This window comes from Herpailurus yagouaroundi, unplaced genomic scaffold (assembly GCF_014898765.1).
Source record: "Herpailurus yagouaroundi ecotype Mexico unplaced genomic scaffold, PumYag 202, whole genome shotgun sequence".
In the NCBI taxonomy this organism is placed as follows: Eukaryota; Metazoa; Chordata; class Mammalia; order Carnivora; family Felidae; genus Herpailurus; species Herpailurus yagouaroundi.
Window position 1 is genome coordinate 12277575 of NW_024412433.1, and position 7297 is coordinate 12284871.

Sequence of the window (7297 nt, forward strand, 5' to 3'; positions counted from 1 at the left end):
AGTGACTGTACCTGCGGGAACCGACCTAACTCATCCAAATCCTTGCTCTCAATAAAGGGTAAGGAGAGGTTTGCTGGGCAAGAAATGTGCTGATGTTGTTGGGCCCAAAGCCCCACTGGGAGCAGAAATCTTTTCCACACCCTGTACTTTGACAAACCTGTTCTTGCTTTGCTGCCCATGTGCAAGTTTTCTAAATAGCTATGTTTAGATTAGAACTAGGTCTAACAGAAGTTCTAACACGTTGTACTGATTAAACACATTGAGATCGAAACAGACAGACAGAGGTACAAACAGGCATCCTTCTCTGCAATGGCCCATTTCTTAGAGGGCACGGAAAAATGTCTTCAAAATTTCAGAAAAGTTTTTTTACCCTGAGTAGAACAAAGAGCCTTTGGGCAATAGACTTGCTATTTGCTTGGTGGGGATAAATGAAATGCAGGAATAAATACAAAAAAAAAAAAAAATACTCGCGTTTGCTTTGGAGATGGGACCACGCGCGCCTGACCCTGAGACCCTCGCTGTGAGGGATGGAGCGGTGACCCTGAGTCATTTGGGGGTCATAGCAATTGAGAATCAAGAAACCTTGCCTGGGGATGTGTCCTTGCACCAAATCCCTCCAGCCCGTTTGCCAGATGCTAACTCAATTGGAAGAGTGGGGATTATGCCCAAGGAATGGATAAATCTTCTCACTGATACTCAGACACGGATGTTATTTTATGGTTCTTTTTACAAAGGCAGATGATCGGATTTAAGGAAGGAAAGTGGAGAGCCCGGACAAGTGTAAGCTGTCATGGTGATCTTACTACTTTAATCTTTTAAGTGCATTACCTTATTTTCTATAGTAGACATAGTTCCTCAAAAGCTGTGTGCCGTGAGGTTTCTTGCAGTTTCAATAGTTTTGACACATGTATTATTTTAAAAACATCTTGAAAAAAGAGTGCCTTAAAAAGGCAAATGGCATTTTCTAATTTAATTATTTAACAATAGTAAGTCCGTGTTCTGGGTTTATTAGAGCTCGGTGCCCTTGTAGAAGATAGGGCAGAAGTAAAACATAGCAGAGATCACGATATTTACCAAATGGCTACGTAATACGTGGTTATCTATATAATTGTAACTTGCTGAGCAATAAAGCTGAAAATTGACTTTTGAGATCCCCAGTTCCAGCTGTGTTGTATTAAAATAGGAAAGTTTTAAAACTTCTCCTGAAGCTGGACTTAGGAGTCTCCAAGCTGCTTTGCTCTGCTGTTTACTTGCTCTGATTCAGAGTAGAATACTTCTCTTTTTAAGTGGACCGAAGACGTATAATTTGGAATTTGAAATGCAGGCAGTAAGGAAAGCTATATTTAGGATAACTTCGAAGTTTAAAGGGAAAGTATTCATATCCTAATAAAGATCTTCTTTTGCAATTCTTTTTTAGTCGTGTGCTTACTTGGGGGTGCTTAGTAAATGCACTTTTGATTGTTTTCTAACGTAATAAAGGCAATAGGATTTGAAGCTTTGATAAAGCATGACCCAGGGGGTGTAGGGAGAAGGGGCCAGGGCAGGAATGGATACATTTTTGGCCTTTCATCACAGACGCTAAAGCACAGTTGTTAATTGCCAGTTGTCATAGACTTTTGGATAACCTGACCTTTGACCCTGCTTAGTAGAGATCTTCCCTGCCTCCCTCTGGCTGTGCTGAATTCCTTGCCCAGTCTAGACTTGGACACATCCCTGTAGAGCATGCAGACCCTCTGTCCAGTTCTCCTGTGAGACTCCAGTTAGGTCCCGACCCTCTGAATATCAGCTTACTCATAGTAAATCACATTGGACTCCATTGGGAAGCTTGAGCCCTGAAAAGGCAGAGCTAAGCCTTCCATCTTGTTTTCTTTCAACAAGGGGGTTCATTAAGGTCAAGAGTGTTGACCTTGGTTTCCCCTGGCCTATTCCCTGCTCAGATTCAGCTTGTCCTCTAAAGATGAGTCTTCAAACATACCTGGAGTTCCTAGTGATGCTACATATGCACCTCCAACATACACACATGCACACACACACACACACACACACACACTCACACTCTTCCTTTGAAGGCTCCCCTCCAGGTTTCTGAACCTTCCCACTTTATTTGGGGGAAGGTTACCTGGACTGGTTTAACCAAGAACTGGCTTTGGGGCTGGATCCAGAGACTTGCCAAGATGTCCTCACCCAAGATAAGGGGAGTTGGCAGTCCTGGGAAATCAGGGTAGGACAACTGAGGGCCAAATGCCAGGAGAAGAGTTCGTAGGAGCGCCGAATCCAGGAGGTACTGAAAGCAGAGAAGGAAGAGAACGAGGCAGTTGGAACAAGCTCAAGGCCAACAAAGCAGTATTCAGGAAGCAGGGAGGGCCGGATCTCTCCCTGAGAGGCTGCTTCAGCAGATAGGCAAGCTTGGGTTTGTTTTCATGGGCTATAGAAATGAGATATGTACGTGAGTGGGTTAGTGAACAGAGGTACTTGTTGACATGCTGTTTCTGTTTTTCCTTTGATCATCAAGATTCGTGAATGAATTGGCTATACCTCTCATATCCCCTTTATAATATCTACTCCCTCCTTATCTACCTGTGCAGAGGAAATCCTCAGTTCATTAAAAGCTAGGAGGAGGTTGGTTGCTAATCCCTATGTTAGTGAGCTAAGGCTGCCCTAACAGAATACCACAGTCTGGGGCATTAAACAACGGAAATTTATTTTCTCACAGTTCTGGAGGCTGGAAGTCCAAGATCAAGGTGCCGGCAGGTTTGCTTTGGTTTCTACCGTGGCCTCTCTCTTTGGCTTGTAGATGGCTGCCTTCTTGCTGTGTCCTCATGCGGTCTTTCTTCTGTAATCAAATCTCTTCTTCTTTTAAGAACGCCAGTCAGATTGGATCAGGGCCCACCCTAATGAGGTTATTGAGCTTACCTCTTTAAAGGTGCTATCTCCAAATATAGTCACATTCCAAGGTTCTGGGGTCTGAGATTCAACATGTGGATTTCGGGAGCGCACAATAGCTGGTAAAACTCCCCAGTCTCCAAAGCCACGCAGCCTGGCCTCAGTCCCAGCGGGTGGGTGAGGTGCCACCGTGAGGGACCCCGCAGCTCCCACGTCCCATGCCGGCACTCCACTGGCAGCTTGGCTCTTTCCTCTGTCTCCGCTGACACCTTTTCTTCCTCAAGGTTGGAACCGGCCTGCTCTTAAGCCACGTCTGGCCTATGGCCAGGTTTCGTTGGACTCACCCTGTGTTCGAAAAGTTTAATTGGTGGCTAAGATGAAAAAGCAGATGCTGATAGTTCACGTAAGTACCTCACTTTCTGGCCTTTCCTCAGAAGCTGGAAGACCTGTGAACACTGGGCTTGATTTCCATGTGACAGCCCTCCTCGAAGAGTCTGGTGGTCGCCTCCACCCGCTAGTGCCTTCAGCTCCCATCTCTCCTGTAATTGGCCAACCTGAGCCCTGAACGTATTTGGAGTTTTGATTCCTAGATTATTGACATACCCACTAGGCACCCGCCACCCCTGCTGCTTTGACTTGGTTCTAGTCTCACGTCTTCGTTTGCAGCCAATACTTTTCCATTTGATGTCATTCTGACCCTTTTTTTACCTTTATTTTTTTTAATGCTTATTTATTTATTTATTTATTTATTTTTGAGAGCTCAATGCAGGGCTCGAACTCACAAACCATGAGATCATGACCTGAGCTGATCATGACCTGAGGTGAAACCAAGAGTTGGGCGCTTAACCGACTGAGCCACCCAGGCGCCCCCTACTCTGACACTTTAAATCACACCTGTTCTCATGTGTTACCACAGGTCAGTCCAAATGCCTGAATTAAAAAAAAATTTTTTTAATGTTTTTATTTATTTTTGAGACAGAGAGAGGCAAAGCATGAGCAGGGGAGGGGCAGAGATAGAGGGAGACACAGAATCTGAAGCTGGCTCCAGGCTCTGAGCTGTCAGCATAGAGCCCAACGTGGGGCTCGAACTCACGGACTGTGAGATCATGACGTGAGCTGAAGTTTGCCCGCCCAACCGACTGAGCCACCCAGGAGTCCCCCAAATGCCTGAATTTTATGTTAAGAAAACCTTCTTCTTTCACTGAGCTCCATATCCAATGTCTCCTTCTACTCTGTCTCATTCACCTGCCCAAAGTGTCTTGCCTATCTATTATTTCACTCTTGTTCAGGCCCTCAGCACCATGTTATTTCAGGCTCTTAAGAACTCCTCAGCTCCTCTCTTCTTTTCCAGATACAACATGCTGTCTCCAAAACACTGAAACATTATTTTCAATGTGTTACCTCTCTGTTTACTCTTTTGCCTACAAGTCTAGTCCTTTACAGCCTTATTTTCCATTTTAGCTTCCTTTCCTTCCTTTTTGGTCAGCAATTGGCATGTGTCCAGTCATTGTGTGTTGAGAAGTGATTGATCCATTCAGAACCCCTGAGTGTATCATTGTGCTTGCTTTGCCTTGATTCATTTCATCCATACCTTTCCACCCCCGGCTCTCCAAATTTGCCTTCGTAGAACAAAAAAAAAGTGCATTTGCTTTTTCTTTTGTGTGTGGTCCAGGGCTTTGCACATAGTAGACATTCTACCAATACTTATAAATTTTATTGTAAATCACTAACCTCCCCAACAGAAGTCTCTGTGTTCTCTGATTCCCAACCTAGCTCACTTATTGTGAGATGGTCCTCAACATACCCTGTGGTTTTCTTTTACTTGTAACCCTGGTAAATATTAATGAAATGAATACACAGCTTTTAATTATAGTGAAGATACTTTGGAATTTACCCCTCTAGTCAGTCAGTCAGCCAGGAATTACAACCTGACTTCGACTTAATGAAAGGGTGAAATTTCTATCAATCAGAAGAATGGAACAGGCTACCTCATAAGCAGGAAGCTTCTCATTCATTTGTTCCTTTGTTCAACAAGAATGTTAGGGGCATACTAATAGATTGACACAGTACGTTAAAATTGCCTTCATTTCTACTTTCTTCTTGAGAAAAGTAGCTCAAGGACACAATTTTTCAGGAAGCGAAGGAAAGTGTATTAGTTTCCTATTGTTGCTATAACAAACTACCACAAATATTTGTGGCTCGAAACCACACAAATCTATTATCTTCCAGTTTTGGATTTCAGAAGGTTGAAATGGTTTTCACTGATCTAAAACCAAGGTTGTTCCCTCTGAATGTTCTGAGGGAGAATTACTTTCATTGCCCCTTTCCAGCTTCTGGAGGCTAGACTGCCCACATGCCTTATCTTTGGGTCATAGACTTCTGTTAGGTATTTAGTGATTTAAAACAAAATCTATAGATATTGGTAAAATATCTACTATGTGCAAAGCCCTGGACCACACACAAAAGGAAAGGCAAAGGCATGTTTAAGGCACTTTCTTGGATTATATTAAGAAGACCCAGATGCAAAGATAGCACAAAAGCCATAAAACAAATGAAAAAATACAATAGATTTCATGATGTTTAAGATGATTCATAAATAGACCAATATCGATGAAAAAATGATCAAGTTTGAAAATAGCATACCATATTACAGGAGACCCCATCCTGGTCTCCAAGGGTGTTCAATCACTGTGAATGAGATTGCTGCCCATGGGGAGTTCAAGGTCCATCCTTGCAACTCTGTGGACATTGGGAGGAACTTCAAATGGGCATTTTTGTGGAAAGGACTCAATGAAGAGCTCTTTATAGAAGAGGTGGAATAGTCTAGGAGCTTGAGATTGAATTGGTAAGTACTTTATTTTTGGCTGAGAAATTCTCATTTAGAATGATGCTAGAAAAGAAAGCACCGGGTGCCCAAGATGAAAGCTTCCAATCATAGGGAGAAAAAACGTGACTTGGAACTCTCCTTGGTACCAGGATGTTCCTGCTTGAGTCTCTCCTGCTTTCTCAGAACCATTAGCCTAGCTTGTGTGACCTAGTGTGCTACTGATCTGCACTATACTCCTTTCTTCAGCTATGACCCTTCTTATTAAGCCTTCTATTTTGCTAGCTCTCCACGCACTGCTCTGCTCACTCTCCCACCTCTTCCTCTTCCCATCCTAATTGGCCAAGAACGACTGTCTCAAACTGAATCCTGCATATTTTTCACCAAAGCTCAAAATCGAATTTATCAAAAATTATCTAGCATAGCATGCCAACATATTAATGTAAAGTTCGTTTTACAAAATGCAAAACAGCTACTTTACATAAACACTCAAGTCTATTTTTATAAATGTACTCATTAGATACTTTCCTTTGAGAAATGGTTCAATAGAGCTCTTACTGTTTCTTCCAATTAGTGATCATTAGCGTTCTGTAGCATTTCCCTGAGAAAGAATATTAAAGGGCTACAATGTCACCAGGGGCAGAACTTCTAAATTTGGAAGCTATGTGAAAATCAATGATTCTGGGATCAAACACTTAGTTGGTCTCATGACTGTATAACATGGTTCTTAGTCTTTAGGATGAAGATCATCAATATAGACAAACATTAAGAGAATAGTTCTTTTGTTCTTTTGGCATATTGCAATTCAGGAAGCACTGGCTTCAGTCCAAAATTTAATTTATACTTATAAAATTACAGATTTTCTGTGAGTTACTAAAAGCTGAACAGGCATAGAAGGAAATACCACTCAACTGAAATGTTATTATTTGAATGCCAGTGATGGACTCCTTGACTCGAAATCCAGAAGGTTCTTCTCAACTTTTATTGTTAGTAATAATTAAAATACCTAACATGTATAACATTTTATAGTTCGTGGATTTTTACATAAATTATTAGATAATCCTTAACTTTTCTCTGTGTTCCTGTACAACGATATCCTGTATTGAATTGTCTGTGCTCTGGATTCTTTGAGGGCAGAAACTGTCTTTCCTCAGCACCTTTCAAAATGCCCAGGTCATAGCTATGGTTCACTGCTGTTGAATGAATAAAAGGATGGCGTCCATATTTATTGTTGCTCAGTCTTCTCCGTTTGAAATTTTCCTCTTCCTTGCGTTCCGTCATGACACATTTCCCAGCTCTCCTGCCATGTTTCTTGACAATGCTTCCTTCTTTGTCCTTCTAACTTTCATTTCTCTCCTTAGACTCTCAAGTTCTCTCTGCTCATCCTTTGTTACATTCTCTCACTACACCCCCCTTCTTGGGTCATACACTAATAATTCTCTGTGTGTCAACTCTGGCTCTGTAACTCTCATGTTATTTTGAACCTTGAGTGCTCACCTGTATTCCAGCTCAGTACTTCTAAGGTGCCCTTCCAACATGAAGAATATAATGTTGAAACAAATACCACGGTTGTATTGTTCAAGCCATTCA